Here is a 22145-nt window from a genome sequence, read left to right on the forward strand (position 1 = left end):
AGCAACCAGGATTTCAAAAGGGTAGGACAAGTTGATTTCAGTATGTCTAGTTTGGACTAATCACATTTCAGTGGCTCACATGTGGCCACTGAGCACTTGAAATGTGATTAATCCAAATTGAGATGTGCTATTTAGGAAGGAAAAACACTTTGCTTTTACTGTTCTTGATTCTCTGGCTGGGGCCTTAGAAATTAAATTGACGAAAAATAGATTAACCAGAGAAAAACAGTTATTAACATGTCCAGCATGCATACACTCAGGAAAAACTTAGTGATGACTAACTCAAAAGGGTAGCTGGAACTTGAGGCTTATATAGCATTTTAACAAAGAACAATAAAATTGTAGGAAAGAAGACAAAGGACAGGGATTTAGGCTTTAGGGGTGGAAAGCTGTGGGAAGGTAAATATGTAACGGGGGAACTAACGGAAGAGAAAAGTTATTTGAAGGCTGGGTGCAGTGTCTAATGCCTCTAATTCCAGCATTTTGAGAGGCCAAGGTGGTGGATAACTTGAGTTCAGGAGTTCAAGATCAGCCTGGGCAATGTAGCAAAACCCTGTCTCTACTAAAAATGCAAACATTAGCCAAGTGTGGTGGCATACACCTGTAGTACCAGCTACTTGGGAGGCTGAGATAGGATTGCTTGAGCCCAGGACGCAGAGGTTACAGTAAGCCAAGATCAAACCACTGCACTCCAGCCTGAGTGATGGAGCAAGATCCATCTCAAAAAGAAAAAAAGTTTAGTTTAGTAAGGTCATTTGTTGTTGTTGTTGTTGCTGTTTTTGTTTTGTTTTGAGATCAAGTTTCACTCTTGTTTCCCAGGCTGGAGTGCAATTCTTGGCTCACCACAATCTCCACCTCCCAAGTTCAAGTGATTCTCCTGTCTCAGCCTCCCAAGTACCTGGAATTACAAGCATGCACCACCATACCCAGCTAATTTTGTATTTTTAGTAGAGACAGGGTTTCTCCATGTTGGTCAGGCTCCTGACCTCAAGAGATTTGCCTGCCTCGGCTCCCAAAGTGCTGGGATTACAGGTGTGAGCCACCATGCCTGGTCAGTAAGGTTTTTATGCAGAGTCCTCTTATTGCTGTTTCTGAGTTGATAAGAATCTAAAGGTATCCCTGTCTACTTTTAGGCAAATAGGGGAGAGGGCAGGGAGTTGTTTTTCATCCTAGCATCTGCTATTCCTCAACTGTCTTCAGCTCAAAATAATCCTTATGCCAAAGTGGCATATTTTAGGGTAGTATATTCTGATCCCCTTCAGCTGCAAATATAAACACCAAATTTCAAAGACTTAGCACACCCCCAAAAAATATCTAATTCGTAATTTTTATATTGATTACATGTTCAAATTATATTTTTAATATATTAAATAAAATATATGAAAACTGACTTCCCTGGGCTGGGTGCGGTGGCTCAAGCCTGTAATCCCAGCACTTTGAGAGGCCGAGGCAGGTGGATCACGAGGTCAAGATATCAAGACCATCCTGGTCAACATGGTGAAACCCCATCTCTACTAAAGATACAAAAAATTAGCTGGGCATGGTGGCGCATGCCTGTAATCCCAGCGACTCGGGAGGCTGAGGCAGAATTGCCTGAACCCAGGAGGCGGAGGTTGCAGTGAGCCGAGATCGCGCCATTGCACTCCAGCCTGGGTAACAAGAGCAAAACTCCATCTCAAAAAAAAAAAAAGAAAACTGACTTCCCCTGTCTCTTTTTAATGTGGCAAATACACCAGTTTTAAATTGCCCACATGGCACCCTTAGACTGCTAATGGACAGCACAGTTCTAGAATGCTATAAGCTGACTACAGCCATAATCCTTTTACAATAATATCTCACTTCAGTGGGGTCTTTATCTTCTGGAACTAAAGGAGTGGCTCTCATATGTGATATAGCTGGCCTAGAGTTAGAACCTGTACAATACCATTTTATAAAGAGACAAAACTGTTTCCATTCTCTTCACAATGAATGCTAACCTTGGCCTCTGTAAGACTGCTAGTTTACTTTGCAAAGAGGTAAAGCTGCATACCTTCTCTTATCTGTAACTGCCAGAATTGCCGGCCTTTGTTTACCGGTACTGATTAGAGTAAGCACCCCCAGATAATTCCATCCTGGCACCAAGCAACTAAAAAATCTGTGGACCCCACTCCTGCCCAAATAATGTATAAACTAAGGTTTATCTTGACTTCTGTAAACCTCTTAAGTGGCAATCGGAATGACAAAAGTCCCCTGGCCCTTGGAATGTCCGGAGCCCCCCTCACCCTTGTCTCAGCCTAGGAGGTGATTGACAGCTTTCATCCCCATCTCCGCTCTTCACCCCCACTCCCAAGGTGGTTTTGCGAGTATAAAAAAGTCTTGTCATCCTTCTTTCTCTGCCATGGGTTGGAGAGACGTGAGTCCTCCGTGGTCGCCGGCAATAAACCCTGCAATTTGGCATACTTTTGTCCTGGTGTTGACTTTCTATGCTTGGTCTGATACAACACATAGTTGAGCTCCAGGCCCCATGTATCCTTTGTGTGTCAGGCCTCCTTCAAATCAATCATAAAAGTGTTGGACTCTTGTTATAAAGATTGTTTGCAAACTCAAATAGCTCTAAACACAACAACAAAAGTGGTTTTGTTTTTTGCTTTGAGTTGAGGTTTTGCTCTGTTGCCCAGGCTGGAGTACAATGGTTCAATCTCTGCTCATTGCAACCTCCGCCTCCAGAGTTCAAGCAATTCTCCTGCCTCAGCCTCCTGAGTCGTTGAGATTAGAGGTGCCCACCAGCACATCTGGCTAATTTTTGCATTTTTAGTACAGATGAGGTTTCAGCCTGTTGGCCAGGCTGGTTTCAAACTCCTGACCTCAAATGATCCACCCCTCTCAGCCTCCCAAAGTGCTGGGATTACAGGTGTGCACCATAGCACTTGGCCATAAGTGGTGTTTATTAGACAGAATAGTATCTCTTGAAATCAGAGGGCAAGAGGCCGAATTGGGTCTCATAAGGAACTCCCCTTAAGCCCCTGGGAAGCCAAGGTCAAGGTTCTTTTCTCCACCTCCCTGTGCAAAGCATTTTATTTCCTCATCTCTTGGCCCAAATGCTTTCATTTCACTTCAAGCCCTGAACCTATATGTCCTTCTGCTTCATCTGAGTTTAGCAGAATCAATCTCTAAAGTCACCAGGACAGAGTGAAGACTCAAGATGACCTGCTTACCAGATTACAGGTAATTTATTTTATCTCCAGTGGTGCCAGACATTGCATTTTACATTTGAGTCCCAAGACGCTAGGCTGTGATTTATTAGACTTCACAATGACATCAGTCTGCCTTGTGCATGCAGAAAAAATTTTAGTTTAATTCTGAAAGTGGAAGATGCTGCTGCCAAGATGTTCACTGATTTAATGTTGGGAGGATGGGGTAAGCCTTTTCACTCATAAAGTTCACCTTTTGGCTTGTAAAATTAGGTGAAAAGAGAACACTCTCATGATAACTCATACTTATGAAGATTTGCGTATAGGGAGGATGGTGGAAATCAAACTTCATCCCTTAAATACCTAATGAGGCTTGGTCAGACAGTCAGGGCTAAATCTCTTATAAGAGTGGCAGATGTCTCCCCAAATGTAGTGATCAAACCTCTGCAGAGAAGATGCCCAGACCTTCTTTCCCACTGCAATCCGTTCCAGGATGCCAACCTGTAGCCCATCACAGCCATCTTTGAGATCACATGCAACCACGCTACCCAGAAGAAACAACGCATTTCACTAGCCTGAGTGCCTTCATCAGCTCAGCTAGATTTGAAACAGGTTGCAGAGAAAGGGATAGAGATCAGGCTGGTTTTGATGAGATGAACAGGAAAAGCATGAGTCTGCAATGGAATCTCTCTTCAAGAAATAGAAACTAAAAAGCAGGTGGAAGAATCACTGACCATTTGGTAAAGGAGCTGGAAGTTAAACTGGAGTAAGAATAAAGAAGTGAATTTCCACAGAGAGAGTTGGGAAAAGGCCTCTGGGATACATTGAGGTTTTTTTGTTGTTTTTGTTTTTCCTAGACTGAGAATCTGAAATCCCTCTCCTGAGGGCCAGGAGTAAGCCCGGCTCTGGGGCAGAAACTTGCAGGAGAGAACAAGGCCTGGTGAACAAGGAGGAGGAGTCGTCTGTACCTGTCTGTGGCCTCATAACTTGTGCAAATACTGCAAGCATTTAGTCTTTCAGGTGTGACCTCCCTGGGCTGTCCTATTCACTAACCAGAAGCCCTTTAGCGGATCTTTCCTTGAAGGTGAAATTCATGTTAATAATTTCTCCTTTTAAAAACTACGTTGCCATTTGGTTTCGCAGACCAAATAACCTGAGAGGTGAGCTGGCCTTGAGGCATCGAGAGTAATGTGGGCAGCATGTCTTTGCCTCTTGACTATGTTAAGAAAAATTTAACTGGGAGAGGGAGGCCATTAGGCTTAGACGACTCTGGCACCTTGGTTCCTACATAAACAAAGGGTAATGTCAACAACAAAATGAAACTTAAGCTTGATCAATCAGAAACTGACAACTAACCTCTAACTGGGGGACGTGCCACCAGATCATACCCAAACAAGACAAACACCTGCCTGCAGCCAATCAAATAATTCTTTGCCTCTGCTTTCAGCCTATAATTCTGCTAAATTTGTCTAAAGTTTTTGTTTGAACTCCTGACGTTACAAGATTTTCAGCCCTAGCTAGTTTCTTCTCCAATGATTTCTAAAGTCACCAAGAGGCATCTTACCTGTGTAGCAGAGAAGCCATCTTGGCCACTCCAAGTCCCCCTTTAAGCTCTGGCTTAGAGAAGTCATGCTTGCAGTGGAGGCCACAGGGACCTGATGTTCTCATGGCAGCTGCTGTGACTGCAGGCGCATAAAAGAGAAGCCATACTCAGAGCCCCTTCCTGTGGCTGCCTGATGCTCTAAGTTCTATAAATACTGTGATTTTCCCTTGCCTGCCTCCTCCTCTTGCTTGAAGGCTCGCTTCCCTTAAGCAAAGGGAGGAGGGGCTTGGTCTCCTCGGGCAAATGTACTCCTAGCAGGGCCCTCTCCACCAGGCCTCAAGCAAGCCTAGACCTGCCTCCCTCTCCTTGGGCTCAGGCCAGAGTCCCTGCTGTGCAAGTAAGAAAGAGGTCACTTCTCGGCTTTTCTCTTCTAGAAAGAAACTCGACTTACTTAAAAGAGGAAGGGTGGGAGAGCCTGCTGGGGTTATAGGATTAGGGTCTGTGAAGCTGCTGAAGTTTTATGAGCCCCAGCCTAGCTGTGAGGGTGATTATCCTGCAGCTCTCCCGCTGTTCTCCAGCCCCAACACATACCTCTGCTTCAGAAGGCAATGCAAGAATAAGGTAACGCAGAAATCCCACCTCAGTGGCCAGAGCAGATCTGAGCACATTGCTGTTAACACCTCTGGCTGCTTGCCGGGAAAACCTCCAAGCTGCTTTGTGTAATTTTTTCCTCTTCTCTTTTCACACCTCTCTGTGGTAGCCCCAGGCCAAAATCAATCACCTCAGGGTCTTTCTATGGCGAATTCTCTCACCAGGGTCAGCCCAGCCTGGAGGAGGCATTTCATTTGCACAAACCAGCAAGATGACAGATCTGCCATTAGTATTCATGACCTGGAATCCCAGGGATGGACTCTCTGGGCATGTGGGAGTAGGCTGGGCTGACAGATCCAAATCAAGCTGTGAATCCTCTACTCTCAGGTGCCAGCTCAGGCCCATCTGCTGTCAAATGGGTCTCAGCACCACTGTAAATACTGGCCAGTGATCAGGTGTTGCTGATTAGCCCAAGAGGGCCAGGCTTTCACCATCAGAATCAGCAGCAGGTTACCAACAAGAGGAAGGTCCAAGGAGGGTTACTGTGGGATGTTTGCATATGCAGATACAGATTGGAATCCAGGACCCTACAGTGATTTCCATCTGAGGAAATTTACATATTAGGTAACTATTAAATGGCTATTCCCCTGAGTGCCCTGAAGTCACACTGAGGAGGTGCCGCACTGCCAAGGGCCACGCTGGAAACCTCCTGAGCCCCACCCCTGGTGAGGAAGGAGACCCAGGCATCTAGGATCACCTGCCCCTTGACTTCCACACTGCATTTCGATAGAAGAAAAGGCTGGCGGAGTGGCGCCTCCTAAATCACCTTCCTATAAGATTGCAGGTGTGGTGCGGTGGGGAGGGGGAGGGGAATCTCTCCGGAAGATACTGTTATTACTTAAACAAGATCAAACCCCCACCCCACTCATCCATCCGGAGACCAGAAAACTTTCACATGTAATTCCTAAAACTATAAACCCAACACCCTTTCACATGTAATTCCTAAAACTGTAAACCCAAGACCCTTTCATATGTGATTTCTAAAACTGTAAACCTAAGATCCTTTCACGTGTAGTATCTAGAGTGTAAGCCTATATAAAGGCAGAGCTGCTCTTTGTTTGGGGAGCTTGACCATTTGAACAAAACATAAAGATTTGTTCCCGGGCTGTAATAATACAACCCCTTCCTTTCTAGTTCGGTGTCCGAAAGATCTGTTTCTCACGGCCGCTCCTGCTTCACTTGGACCAAAGTGAGAGCGATGGCAAGAAAGAGTTGGGAGACAGCAATGGTCCACCCTTCACACGGCTACTACCCACCCCACCAATTGGGGCAGCCTTTGACCTTTCCTGGAAGGTCTGATGTCATTTTTAATGGTTGTTTACATAGATTAATAACAATCAGACAGGGATTTGGCAACAAACCCTCACTTGTCAGTTCAGGGATGCCCTGCTAATAATGTAAGAATCGTGTATTACACAGCAGAAAGGTTTCTCACATCATCTATAATGTAAACTACCCAAGACAAAGGCTAAATACATCCGCTTTGGGGGCTGAGACAATGCACAAAGTAAAACTCTATTCTTCTAAGCTAAAACTAACTGCAGAAGTCCAGAGAAGGTAAATGAGGTGTCCCACCAGGAAGGTGGGGGGTAGGGAGAGGATTCTCACTGCAGCCCTGAGGGCTGATAGCTGCACCAAAGTCCAGGCTGCCACTGTCACTCCTCATATCATGACATCCCACTGAGAAACACCGCAGGACAAAGCCGCTCAGAGAGAAGTCACTCTAGATTTCCACCAGGAGCATACTGCCCACCTGTGCGTCGCCTGCCCGGAGCTTCCTTGATCTTGTAACCCATCCCCCTGGCTCCTTCCTTCTGGGGTGTGGGAATGGGGGAAGGGGAGCAAGCAGAAGAAACAACCAGCTGTTAAAGGAACCACTAGCCACTACCTTGATGCTGCTGTTGTTCCTAACCAGCCTGGGGGAGGAGAGCAGGGAGTGTAAACTATGAGAAGTTAAGCAATTTTAATTAGGGCTTTGAAATGCAAACCCCAGCACACTGAGCTGAGAGGGTCATGGTTGGAAATCATAGGACGAGGTGTATTATTTTTGGATACGTCATGAAGCTAAGAGGATGTTGGAAAACACCCACTGAACTAGTGTCAAGAGGAGGACCGGGGAGAGGGTCAAGTCTCAGGACAGGACAGAAAATGGCCTCTACTCTGCAGAGGGAAAGGTGAGCGCAGAACTGGAGATTCTGGGACTATATGGCTGCAAAGCAGATAACCAGAGGGTCCCTAGCCAGCACTCTTGAAACCCACAGTGGCCTGAAGGGAAGCAGGGGCTTGGTCTTCAGGTTGGGGGACACAGCATGGGAAGCCCACAGTGACGACACCTGGTTGGGGTTAAGGAAAGGAAAGTGGACTCGCTGTCCTGGAGAGTGGCCTTTGGGGAAGCAGACACATGGCATGGAAGGCTACTATGGTCTGAATATTGATGTCCTGTTTATGGTGAACTTCTAACCCCCAAGGTGATAGTGTTAGGAAGTGAGGTCTATGAAAGATGAACGCATCATGGAGGCAGAGCCCTCATAAATGGGATTAGTGCCTTCATCAGAGAGGCCTCAGAGAGACCCCCAGCCCCTTCTACCACGTGAGGACACACTGAGAAGACACTGTCTATGAGCTAGAAAGCAGACCCTCACCAGACAGCAAAGCTGCCTTGATCTTGGACTTTCCAGCGTCTGAACTGTGAGAAATCAATTTCTGTTGTTTACAAGCCGCCTAGTCTTGTTATAGCAGCCTAGATGGACTAAGACAAAGGTTTGGAGTACGTGTGTGTGGTAGCAAGAAGATCACTAGTCCAGGAGACATGAGATCCAGGTCTTAGTCTCTGACCATGGGCCAGTCCATCTCTGAGCCTTTGCCTGCCCATGCATGTCATCAGGGAGTGGGAACCCTGCCTCGTCTGCATCTCATGATTGAGTTGATCCATTGGGACGGCAGGTCTAGAAGTGCAACATATTACAAAGTCCTAAACGCATACACAGTGTGCAGGATTACTCAAAAAGGAGAGTTAAGTTTGACATAAACCTGGACGGCTGGCTGCAACTTACCCATCATGGCTACTAGTATGCTTTGAGCATTGCCAATATGACACAGGCAAAGTTCCAAGCCAATTCATCACTCGCGGGGATTCTGATGCCTTCCATCTGCCACTTCTTAGAAGCCATGAACCCCCAAATTAGATCAAATGCTTGGAGATGGAATTACCAGGAAGTACAAGGACTAATAGGTTGGGGGAGGCAGGGAGAGGGGCAGGAGTTGCAGAGTATGCAGCCAGCAGCTGCTGCAAAGGCCAGAGGAGAGGATACTGAGATCAGGCTCCAGAGGAGCCAGCGGGAGGAGCATCGTGTCTCATGTCTGCTGACCAGGTGATCCAAGCTGGAAGGAGCAATGGTCGGTCCCCTCAGGCTCATAACACAGACAAGACTTGCTTCTGAACCCAGCTAACCCCATCTCATCATTTCCCACCTCCCCACCTGGTCTACCCAGCTGAATTCTGAACTGCCAGCCTAATAGGTAGGTTCTCCAGGATGTGACTTGAGGACTGCAAAATGACCCCAAACATTAAAAAAAAGAAACCCACCCACAAGGTGGGGAAGGAGGTTCTACCACTAGAGACTTTTCCCCTGTGGGATACTTGTCACCTGTCAAAAGGTGGCCTTGGAAATCAGAGAAGATGCCCCCAAGAGTGATGGAGAGAGAGCAAGGAATGCAGCTTACTCTGAGAGTAAAGGGGCGGGGGCGGGGCGGAGGCAATGAAGGAGGATGAAAAAGGAAAAGAAGAGAAGGGGAGAGGGAGTGGGGACATTAGAGAGGTGGAGACTTATGTCTGGAACAGTGGCATCAGGCTCGCCACTTATCTCATCAGCCACAAGCTACCTAGGGGCTTCTTTTCCTATGAATTAGAATATTACTCAAATTGGTTTCTGCTTACTTACCGCCATTAGCTATTTGTCCTAATGAGTGTCTCTAACAGCACACTTCCCACCAGCTTCCTGACAATCCCCTTCTAGGAGCCAAGAAAAAAAAAAAATATATATATATATATATATGGACACATGAAGAATGTGCCCACCAAGTGGGACAACTGGAGATGCTGGGATGGGGGGAGATACCGAACCCTTGGGGTTAATGCACCTGCGGGAGAAGTCTGTGTTAGCCATCTCACTCTCCAGCAGCGTGGGCTCGCCTCTTCCCTGCACAATTAGTTCAGAAACATCCACTCTTGCCTCCAACACCCTGACTTGTGGACTTGGCCTATGGAGCCAAACTTCCATCAGAATCAGGGAAGAAACTGTATGAGCAGGAACAGATTGAGTTTAGGAGAAGAGGAGGCTGAATTTCTAAAGACCACATTCCGTGCAGCTGAGCCATGGGACTTGTTCCAGCTGACATGGACAATAAGAAATGAGGGCGTGGTGGCTCACACCTGTAATCCCAGCACTTTGAGAGGCCAAGGCAGACACATCACTTGAGGTCAGGTGTTTGAGACCAGCCTGGCCAATGTGGTGAAACCCCATCTCTATTAAAAATACAAAAAGTAGCCAGGCATAGTGGCAGGCACCTGTAATCCCAGCTACTTGGGAGACTGAACCAGAAGAATTGTTTGAACCTGGGAGGCAGAGGTTGCAGTGAGCTGAGATCACACCACTGCACTCCAGCCTGGGCAACAGAGCGAGAATCTGTCTCAAAAGAAAAAGAAAGAAATGAGGATGTCTGGAGGCCAGAAGACAGCTGGCAATTCATTAAGTGTCAGTCTAAAACTGTTCCCGTCACTCTGAGTTCAAGTCAGACCACTCTATTCCTATGCCTTTGTTTTCTGGTCTACAAAACCAGGACAATTAAAAAGTCACTTCAGGCTGGGCGCAGTGGCTCATGCCTGTAATCCCAGCACTTTGGGAGGCCAAGGTGAGCAGATCATAAGGTCAAGAGATCAAGACCATCCTGGCCAACATGGTAAAACCCTGTCTGTACTAAAAATACAAAAATTAGCTGGGCATAGTGGTGCATGCCTGTAATCCCAGCTACCTGGGAGACTTGGGAGGCTGAGACAGAAGAATCGCTTGAACCTGGGAAGCGGAGGTTGCGGTGAACAGAGATCGCTCTGGCGACACAGCAAGACTTCATCTCAAAACAAAAAATCACTTCAGTTATTTCCTCAATGAACAAATATAAAATGAGGGTCTAGCTGGGGAAACAGAGATAAATATACAGCCATAGAGCAACTAAAGACAACTGTTGAGGACTTTGGAGCCTGCAGAGTAGGCACCACTGTGGCCTCAACATAGCCCTATGAGGGAGGCAGGCTCCAGAATAGAACTCGGAGGGCAGGAGGTTCAGTGCTCTCTCTACAACCAGATAGCTGGTCCATGGCTAGGCTGGGCTTCAGAGCCTGACCCCAGGGTTGGAGGCCTTGGATCAGAGACTTGGGGGAAGCCTATGGCAGGGTCGGGGGAGGCAGGAAGAGCCTTTTCTGCTGCAGTGCTTCTGCTTTGTCTCTCTTCCCCTCCAAACTCCCTTTTTTTCTACTTTCTCAGCTGATCAGAGCCTAAGGAGGCACCAATTGGCTAGTGGAACTCCCAAGTGACGATGAGAACCCTGAACCCTTGAAAAAAGGGACAAAGGAAACTTGCTCCCTGGAACCAAGGACTTGGGGTCGGGGGGAGTGGCCCACTATTTTAGGACATTCCTGGTAACTCCTGTAGATGGTCCTTCCCTAACAGACAAAGACAGGCAGAGACACAATGGCTGCTTATACCCTATGAATGTTGGAACAAATTCATTCATTCATTCATTCATTCATTCATTCAATTTGTCGAATCCTGCTATGTGTCAGGAACCCTGGGGATATAGTAATGGAGAAAAGCAAATAAGGTTCCTACCTGCAAAAATCTAATGTCTAGCACAGTGCACCCAAACTTTTTTCACCTTGAGATATACGAAGACAATGATAAAATGCATATCACCTATCAGAGTGACTGATGAGGTCACTCTGGCTAGAGGGAACCAGCCCAGATCATCCAGATGACCCAGGACTCCACAACCCCTCCAGTCCCAAGGGCTGAGAGGATCAATATCATAATAAGCCACACACCCTGGCTAAGAATCTCCAGCTACATGGTTATAGGTGGGTTTCTGATTTGTAGCTACTGGGGCAGTTGAGATTAATGGAGACAAGGGTACTATTAACCTGGGAATGTTAGACCTTGGAAGAATAAAACCATGGTAGTTTTAAACCATGGCTGCAAATTCTTAACACCCCTCCCATGAAGAAATGGTGTCCAAGTCCCCTCCACTAAGTGGGCTTGTGACTGCTTTGACCAATAGAGTACAGCAGAAGTGATGCTGTGTGACTTCCAAGGCTGGGTCATAAAAAAAAAAAAAAAAAAAACAGGCAGTTTCCACTTTGCTGATTGGAACCTGTGCACTTGGAGAACTGAGCCTCCATGTAAAAGGTTTCACTACCCTAAGACACCATCACAGAGAGACTATGCATACATGCTCTGGTTGACAGTTCCAGCTAAGCCCAGCCTTCAGACCCACACTAGATTTGTAAGCAAAGAAGCTGCTTATGACTCCAGCCCTCTTTGTTCAAGTTTTCCCAGACACCATGAGGCAGAGAAACCCATTTCCATGAAATGCTATCTGAACTCCTGACCCACAGAATCTGTTACATCATAATGTGGCTGTTGTTTTATATGACTGGGCATTGGGGCAGTTGTGCAGCAGTAGAAGCACCAGGACAAAATCAAAGCTCCAGCTGAGGATGCTGGGCTGGCCCCAGTTCACAAGGCTGACTCTCTACTGCTCGTTACCATAAGAGGTGAGGGTAGTGGGAGAAGAAGGACAGCTCATGGGAAAGCAGCTTCCTCAACCTCAGTCTTCCTGGCAGTGGCAGAGTTAGCATGTCCTCAGCAGGTCAGTCTTCTAATGGTCTACAGCCTGCTCTGCAGCCCTTGAATGGATTTTGTAAGCACCCAACTCCCTGTATTAAATCCTTCTCTGCTGTCAAGAGCCAGAGTAGCTTCTCATACTGCAACTGAACCTACCTAATACAGAGCCCAAATACCTTGCTTATACTCCCAGGGCAGACTTGATTCCTCTCCATTTCAGAGATTGGCTCTTACCCTTTTCACTGAGTATCTGTGAAATTTACCAGAATCCTTCTAGTAAATTTTCTTTGCTTTGCCAAATTTGATTTCTGTTGTTTGAAACCAAAGAACTCCAACTGATACAAAATTTAAGTTGCTAATTAAGTGAATATCTTACCTGATAGTCTCCCCTTATTTACAGTTTCACCTTTTGTGGTTTCAGTTACCCAGGATCAACCATGGTCTGAAAACAGTAAATAGAAAATTTCAGAAATAAACAATTCATAAGTTTTAAAAAACCCTTATTATAGTATATTATTATAAATTGTTCCATTTTATTATTAGTTACGGTTGTTAATCTCTTACAGTGCCTAATATATTAAACTTTGTCATCCATATGTATGAATAGAAAAAACATATAGAATATATAGGGTTCAGTATTATTCAAGGTTTCAGGCTCCCATGAAACATCTTGGAACATATCTGCCTTGAATAAGAGGGGGGCTATTGAATTTGACCCCCTTTTGAAGAACCCACTTTTCAGATGAACAGTATAAGAAAGAGTAATTTTCATATGATTCAAAGATACAACTATATATTTTTTAGTCTTTAGGGATGGCTTTTTTATGCATGAAAAATGATCTTCAGAATCTACTTTGGTATTTAAAGCTAATATTCTCATTATTACAGAAACAAATTCAGAGGTTTAGTGTTCCCTATGTTTTTAAGTTCAATTTAGAATAATATTCTACTTATAAATCTTTCAAATTTTACAATAATTTTAAGAAGATTTGTATAACTTAATTCAAGTCCTTGGACTATTTTATCTGTCTGTATAAACCCCCCATAATAAATTCCCTTTTTAAAGTAATTCAGTTGTCTAGCTAACCAACTTCCCAAGTACTAAAGTGATTCTTGCAAATCTACTAGATCAAGTTTTTTTTTTTTTTTGAGACGGAGTTTCGCTGTTGTTACCCAGACTGGAGTGCAATGGCACAATCTTGGCTCACCGCAACCTCCGCCTTCTGGGTTCAAAGCAATTCTCTTGCCTCAGCCTCCCAAGTAGCTGGGACTACAGGCATGCACCACCATGCCCAGCTAATTTTTGTGTTTTTAGTAGAGACGGGGTTTCACCTTTTTGAGTAGGATGGTCTCAATCTCTTGACCTCGTGATCCACCCGCCTCGACCTCCCAAAGTGCTGGGATTATAGGCATGAGCCACCGTGCCTGGCCTTAGTTCAAGTTTATAAATACAATGATGAAGTTCTTGTAAATGTCCCAATGCTATTCACAGACTAAGATTCTCTTGCAGATTTCAAATTAAAATTTAAATTGATTGCTTGGGACTCTAATTAGCCAAATTCTCCAAATATTTTTGGATACTTGATATGGTTTGACTGTGTCCCCACCCAAATCTCATCTTAAATTCCCACAGGGTGTGGGAGGGATGGGTGGGAGGTAATTGAATCATAGGGGCAAGTGTCTCCCGTGCTGTTCTCTTCATAGTGAATAAGATTCATGAGATCTGATGGTTTTAAAAAGAGGAATTTCCCTGCACAAGCTCATCCTTTCTTTGCCTGCTGCCATCCACATAAGATGTGACTTGCTCCTCCTTGCCTTCCACCATATTTGTGAGGCTTCCCCAGCCATGTGGAACTGTAAGTGCAATTAAACCTCTTTTTTTTGTAAATTTTTTTTTTTTTTTGAGATGGAGTTTCACTCTTGTCACCCAGGCTGGAGTGCAATGGCGCGATCTCGGCTCACCGCAACCTCTGCCTTCTGGGTTCAAGCAATTCTCCTGCCTCAACCTCCCGAGTAGCTGGGACTACAGGCGCACACCACCATGCCCAGCTAATTTTTGTATTTTTAGTAGAGACGGGGTTTTCACCTTGTTGACCAGGATGGTCTCGATCTCTTGACCCCGTGATCCACCCGCCTCAGCCTCCCAAAGTGCTGGGATTATAGGCGCGAGCCACCGCGCCGGCTTTCTTTTGTAAATTATCCAGTCTGGGGTATGTCTTTATCAGCAGCGTGAAAATGAACTAATACAACACCACTTGTGTCCTACCTCACACCCTCACAGCCTACCTTTGGCTTTAATCACTTCTGGGGTAAGGTGAGGCCTGACAGCACCTCTCAGCTTCAGTCTCTTGCTTTGTACCATGTAATTCTCAGACACTCAGATGCCATGGCAAAGAGCTCCTTGGGAACTGCTCTACATTCATACATACAGAGGCAGGTGGGGAGGGAGAGAGAGAGAGAGGAGGGAGCGAGGGAGAAAGATAGAGACCCCAGAAGTGTGCAGGATATGACACCCTGTAGGGGAAATCCAGTGAGGGAATGAAGCCAGAGGATAAAGGCTCTCCTCTTTTTCTGGCAGAAAAATTTTCTGAGGCTCATTCCACATGCCTCAGAAGTGCCCAGAAGGATGGAGCCTCAGTTGCCCATAGCAATGACCAAGTCAATTATGCACCCAGTTTTATTTTTTTATTCCTGTTCTCTATATCCCTTACTGGATAAACTACCTGCCCCTGAGCTTCGTCTCAGCTCTCCTTTCCAGGGTAAATGCTGGCTACGACAAATGCTAATGCACACAAATTATTCCCTGATTTTTACACGATAGTCATAGGAGGGGTTTCATATGCTTCATAATCTCTGTTCTCAATTCTAAATCTCCCCAGGGTTAAAATATTCACCAGAATTTCCATAACAAAGAGACCCACCTGGATGGCTTAAAACGACTGGAATTTATTCTCTGAGAGTTCCAGAGGCTGGAAGTCTTAAATCAAGGTATTAGCAGAGCCATGCTCCCTTGAGACTCTGGGTAGAATGCTTCCTTGTCCTGCCCTGGCTCTGGTGGTGGCCCACAATCTTTAGCTTCCCTTGGCTTGCAGCTGCGTCACTTCGGTCTCTGCCTCCATCTTCACATGCCTTTCTCCCTATGTGTATCTTCACATCAACTTCCTTCTGTGTACGTCTGCATCCAAATTTCCTATTTTTATAAGGATACCACGCATTATGGGTCGGAGCCCACTCTAATGACTTCATCTTGACTTCGTTCTCCGTAAAGACTTTATTTCCAAATAAGGTCACGTTCTGCAGTGCTAGTGATGAGGACTTCAATTTATTTCTTTTCAGGGGAAGACACATAATGCCACAGTGCCCACTACAGAAACAATTAAGTAATTCTAATCAATTAGAGGGATTTCAAGCAAACTTTCAGGTTTCTGTCAGCTGGGCCATTTTGCAAATTGACTAGAGATTTTGGCAGGATTTGAGATTAGAAATTATGAAAGGCCAGGCACTGTGGCTCACACCTGCAATCCCAGCATTTTGGGAGGCTGAAGAGGGAGGATAGGATTGCTTGAGTCCAAGAGTTGGAGACCAGCCTGGGCAAGATGGTAAGAGCCTGTCTCAAAAACAAAAGAGAAAAACTAGCTGGGCACAGCAGCATGCATCTGTAGTCCCCGCTACTCAGCAGGGCGAGGTGGAAGGATTCTTTGAGCCTAGGAGTTCGAGGCTGCAGCGAGCTATGATCGTGCCACTGCACTCCAGCCTTGGAAACAAAGCAAGACTCCATCTCATAAAAAAAAAAAAAGAAAAGAAAAGAAGGAAAAGAAAAGAAAAACTGTGACAAAGCCATCTTCCGCAGTTACCGCACCAATGGGAATCTAAGTTCATTGCCTTCCAATGGAATTGTGGAAACAGAGATAACAAATTACAAAATCTTGAATTAGCTCTGGCTAGAAAATGTGGGGGAAAGCGGAGTTTCCAAGGCCTTATTAGCAACTGCTCAGGAAAAAACCCTAAAAAAATGAGAGATTGTTGATACAGGTGCTCTGAAAAAATAAGTCCTGACGTAGCCATTAAATCTCATTAGGTAGAAAAGGAAAATAAAAGCATATATTTACACAACTGTGAACAAAAATATGTAAGCTAATTCTACCCACGGGCTGTATCTTGTCATCAGAGTTGAAATCTCATCTAGTTTGCTAGAAAAGGCCAATGATCTTTGCTGTAATATTGAAAGTTTTATTCTTGTAGTTCCAAAGATTTTGGCATATAATCTTAAGACTAATATGTTTGTTTTATGTAAATGTATTACAGAGGATGTTTCTTGTACATAACAGAGTTCGTTTTCTTGAAGTTCTAAGCTACATTTGTCATAGGAAGTTGATTTTTCCCAACCACCTTGGTGACAAATTAACTCACTGTGACATCACTTGTCTGGCTCAAATTAACTCAACTCATATAAAATGAACAAACTAGCTTTCTTAACATTAGGAACATAAAGGAATATTTCTTTTGCAATATGCATTTATTAGTAAAGTAGTACTAACAGATTAACCTTAAGTACACTTGAGAGATGATCCTGAATTCAGATCATTTGACAGATGATGAAGTCACTTGAATTCAAGTTATACATTACCTCATTCTTAAGTCTAATGATTGTGTACCTAACCCAAAACCAGTATGGCAGACATCTACTGGGATCTGACTACCTATGTACTTGATGCTACTATGAATTCTCTTCATGTACTCCCTGCAATCTATGAATCCATTTGAATCCATCAAAATGACATTGCTTGGATTTTGCAGCTCTCCCTGGCTTTATCTGACTTAATAATCAGAACTTCTAAGGTCTCATGAATGACAGGAGAGAGGTCAACTTCATAAAGGTATATGGGGTGGACAACCACTTTCACTGTTGCCATAAGAAATTTGCAGGTGAAAAATAAGCAATGAACAGAGAAGGCTGATCCTTCCAGTGCATAATTAAAACCCCTTAAAGAAAATCAGTGGATCCCTGGCAAAGATTACACATTCCAGCCTTTTTCATATTAAGAGTAAAACATAAATTATATCCAAATAAGTGATAATAAATGCATCAGAAAGCTCCATGCTTCTAGAACACTTTGCACCAAAGGCTCTCCTCTGTAGTCTTGGAAAGCAATGAGGCAAAGAAGCTGCATGTTAAATTCCAACTGAGTGGTGCAAACGACTGCTAAATTAGTGTGAATTATCTGGGCTGTCCCATCTGGCCGTCCAACCGAAGTGCTGCCTGTACTGCAGAACTGCTGGAGAAGGCCTCCCATCCTCTACTTTATTCTTCAACAACAAAATACAAAGCACCTCTTAGTTTCTGATATGAATCCAAACTAGTCAAAAGATCAAGCAGAGGAGCTGTGCACAGTGGTTCACGCCTGTAACCCCAGCACTTTAGGCCAAGGTGGGCTGATCACTTGGGCTCAGGAATTCAAGACCAGCCTGGACAACATGTTGAGAGCCTGTCTCTACATAAAATACAAAAATCATGCAGGTGTGGTGGCACACAACTATAGTCCCAACTACTTGGAAGGCTGTGATGCGGTGTTGCAGTGAGCCAACATCGTACCACTGAGCTCTAGTATGAGTGACAAGGTGAGACCTTGTCTTTAAAAAAAAAAAAATCAAGTAGGGACAAAAAGTGGGCACTTGCAGAAAACCCACAAAGAAATGCTGGGGCTAGATGGGGGAGGGTGGGAACTGAGCTATAAACTGGTCAATGAAGATGAATAATCTATCTTGATTTCTTTAAAACAAGGCAGGGTCTAAACAAAGAAATGGATACAGATGAAAGCACAGTGGGGTGGAGGGGAGCTGCTGCTTCTCCCTGGGATCTTTCTGTTCCCCCTATCAGTCATTTGCCCATCTTTTCCCATCCTGCCTTGCCAGTGCATGAAGACCACATCCCTCCCTGCAAGGGCTATCTGGAGGCAAAGAGGCTAGATTGGGAGTTCTCTGTGGCTTGGGAATGAGAACCATATTCTTGGGTCTGGCACAGACAATCTACCAATCTAGTTGGTTCTGGAGGCTTCTCAGAGCACCGGGGCTTCATCCCCTGAACCAACCAGAGGTTCTCCAGGACTTTGAAGTCAGGTAGCGCTCAACTTACCTCCCAATAGGAAAGTACAGCCCTCAGGCTACCCAAGGTACCCTACTCCCAACCCTTCCCACTTGTGGTAGCAGTTCTGAACCCAACAGAACTGCCTCCTTCCTTTCACATCCTAATTCTGCGTCTTCTGGCACACCTAAAATTTCCTCTGCTCTCTCTTGGATGTGCTACTGATAACCAGACACGGGCTCAAGGCTGCTATGATCTGAATGTTTTATCCCCTCTAATTCATATGTTGAAATCTAACCCCAAGGTGATATTAAGAGGTGCAGCCTTTAGAAGGTAAGCGCTCTGTCCTCATGAGTGGAATTAATGCACTGAATAAAAGAAGTCCAAGGGAGTTGGGATTTTTTTGTTTTGTTTTTGTTTGTTTGCATGCGTGTTTGTGTTTATGCCTTCTATCATGTGAGGACACAGCAGAAGATGTCATCTATGAAGACCAGGACCCTCACTAGACACTGAATCTGCTTGCACATTAATCATGGACTTTTTAGACTGCAGAACTGTGAGCAATAAATTCCTCTTGCTTGTAACTTACTCAGTCTAAGGTATTTTGTTAGAGAAGCCTAAATGAACTCAGAGAAAGGCTAATGCATTATCTACTTTCAGGACTCATTCAAGTTACTTGCTAGACACTGTAAGAGTTACAATCTTTCTTTCTTTTTCACTACAACCTCCATCTCCCAGGTTTAAGCAATTCTCCTGCTTCAGCCACCCCAGTAGCTGGGACTACAGGCACACACCATCACTCCTAGATAATTTTTTATTTTTTTGGTAGAAACAGGGTTTTACCACGTTGGCAAGGCTGGTCTTGAACTCTTGACCTCAAGTGATCTGCTTGCCTTGGCCTCTCAAAGCTCTGGGATTATAGGTATGAGCCACCATGCACAACCTTTTCATGCATTCTTTATAAGAGTTTCACTGTCACAGCCTTTGTTCTGCTATCTAGGTTAACTCACACATCCCTGTGGCCCACAAATGTCAGAACAGGGCACTATTAAATGACATTAAGTTCACCCCTCAGTTTCAATTCTGCCCAACAAATGTAACCCCTAAGGAATTTCATTCTGTTCAAAGAACATCTCATTTTTGAAATAGAATAGGTTTCCACCCCCTACACCTTGGAAAAAACCACAAAAAAAGTCATACCCCTGTGCATCACAACCTAACCACATACTCAGGCAGGCGTGTGAAGAAGGCCTTCCTGTCTTTTTCCTATCTGAGGCCCTGCATCCCTTCTTGTGACCTGTACTTAGTGAATGGGAAAATAACCATAACAGCAACACCACTAACCATATACTGTCCATCTACTGTCTAATACAGCTCCAGTGATTTCTCTTGGTTTAACAACTTTAGACATCATCTACTGACTTCTTATCACAGACATAAAAATTTGAGGTCTTACCCACATCCCTTTCTGCTCCTTCCATCCTAATGAAGTTATGACTTTTAATTAAGTCTATATTTAGAATCTGAGCTGGGCACAGTGGCTCTCACCTGTAATCCCAGCACTTTGGGAGGCCAAGATGGGCAGACCACCTGAGGTCAGGAGTTCAAGACCAGCCTGGCTGACATGGTGAAATCCCATCTCTACTAAAAACACAAAAATTAGCTAGGTGTGGTGGCACACGCCTGTAATCCCAGCTACTTGGGAGGCTGAGGCAGGAGAATCACTTGAACCTGGGAGGCAGAGGTTACTGTGAGCCAAGATCGCACCACTGCAGTCCAGCCTGGCCACAGAGTGAGACTCCATCAGAAAAAAAAAAAAAAAAAAAAAAAAACGCACACGCACATTAGAATCTATCATTCTATGTTTATTATTGAGCTAAGTAATGTTCTCTGATTACATTTTCTTTCCTATAGTTTATTTTTCCTGGAGTTAATAATTGTCCACCATTTTCTCAAATTTATGGTTTTAAGATTTCCCACAACCTCCAACAGCTCTGTAAAATATCTTTCAATCAAAACTTATATACTGTCAACCTGTCGAGTGATCTGTCAGTTCCATTTTCCCCTTGAGTTTCACTCCCAGAGCTCCCTATTCTCTGGTCCATTTGGAATCAACATTCCTGACTCCCTAGACCTACTATACTCTTGTCACTCACACCTTCACCATTTTTCTCTCTCTGGAGCTGGATCCCAAGTTGATTGGATCACATCTGCTTTACTATACTTGCTAATTTTGATGAACTATCCTCCAAGAGCCTCCTGAAAGAGTATGTGGAGGTGTATCAGGATGGAATGGTTTATGCTTCAGTAACACACAACCTCAAGATCTTAGCTACTTTAACCCTAAAGGTTTATTTCCACTCCATGACATGATCACTAGGGATTACCAGCTGGAAGCAATGTTCCACATCTCCTCACTACAGGATCTAAGCTACTAGAAGAGTCATCATCACAAGCATTGCAGGTCACTGCAATGGTATTATACATCATTTCTGCTTATATTTGATATGGCCACACCAAGTCAAAGAAGAAAAAGAAGTACCCAAAAAGAGAATAAAAATACTTACTGAATAGCACTAATGACTACTGCAGGAGATTAATTTTTAAAAATATTTTTCATGGCCTGCCGCAGTGGCTCATGCCTGTGATCCCAGGACTTTGGGAGGCAGAGGCGGGCAGATCACTTGAGATCAGGAGTTCAAGACCAGCCTGGCCAATATGGTGAAGCCCCATCTCAACTAAAAATACAAAAATTAGCCAGGCATGGTGACACACTCCTGTAATCCCAGCTACTTGGGAGGCTGAGGCACAAGAATTGCTCAAACCCAGGAGGTGGAGGTTGCAGTGAGCTGAGATTATACCACTGGGTGACAAAGCGAAACTCTGTCTCAAAAAAAAATAAAAGGCTATTTCTAAAATGTCTTGATTGTGTCTCATACTCAATTAATAATGTCTGGGAATATAATTCAAGATTAAAAATAGTTTTCTCCCAGAATTTTGAACAGAATGTCTCCCATGTCCCTTAGCTTCCAATGTTGCTGCTGGGAAGCCTCATCACACCAGGCTCTTTCCTGACGCTTTGTATCTGACCTCTTCTCCCTGTTGTTGTTGTTCCCATATTTCATCTCTTTCTCTCTCTGATAGATTTTAGGATTATATTTTTATTTCTGCTGTTATAAAGTTTCACAGTGACATGACTTGATATGGATTTTTTTCCCATTTATCATGCTAGGCATTTTTAATCTGACACTTATGTACTTCCTTGTTGGTCAATATTTATGTGCTAGTTGATAAGTTCCTCCTTACTGTTTTCTCTGTTGTCTCTTTCTGAAGCGGTGATTAGATGTCAGCCTCCTGGAATAGTCATTTATTTTATCTCTACCTTCCTATTGCTCTTTTTGGGGTTATTCTTTCTAGGATATTTTTCAACTTTATCATCCCATCACTTTACATATGCACATAGTTTGATTTTTATTTCCATGAGCTTTTTCTTAATTGATTCTTCTTGCCATATTGCATTCCATGCCCCTCTCTTTTCATTCTGGCTCCTCACCCTCTGCTGTGTCTTGGTATAGGACCCCATGACAATGTCGTGGCTCTCTATTGTGTCCCTAGGGACTTGGGTACCTGGCTGTTGATTAAACCATCAATTCCACCCTGCCCTAGCCCCAGCTGTTCCCGGTTAGCATGAAATTCTAGCCTAACATCTCACATCTCTCAGTCATTTTTCAGCCTTTTAAGTTGTTCCACATTCAAGAAAATTGGAGTCAGGAGCACACTCAGCCAAAATTCTCAATCGCTGT

At 44.4% G+C, this 22145-nt stretch overlaps 1 protein-coding gene across 11 annotated transcripts in view; it reads right to left on the reverse strand.

The window, feature by feature from the left end:
• Positions 1–22145, reverse strand: part of MRO (maestro) — a 106267-nt gene that overhangs the window by 24021 nt on the left and 60101 nt on the right. For 7 of the 11 annotated variants that reach the window (XR_008476080.2, XR_008476079.2, XR_013525903.1 and 4 more), the window contains one exon: positions 12637–12702. The gene's annotated coding sequence lies outside the window, so the exon portion shown is untranslated. Of the gene's footprint in view, positions 1–12636; positions 12703–15181; positions 15451–22145 lie in introns of all 11 variants that reach the window. The other 4 variants (XR_013525904.1, XR_008476078.2, XR_013525905.1 and 1 more) reach the window with 1 other exon arrangement.

The sequence above is a fragment of the Callithrix jacchus genome, chromosome 13, assembly GCF_049354715.1.
Source record: "Callithrix jacchus isolate 240 chromosome 13, calJac240_pri, whole genome shotgun sequence".
Taxonomy (NCBI): domain Eukaryota; kingdom Metazoa; phylum Chordata; class Mammalia; order Primates; family Cebidae; genus Callithrix; species Callithrix jacchus.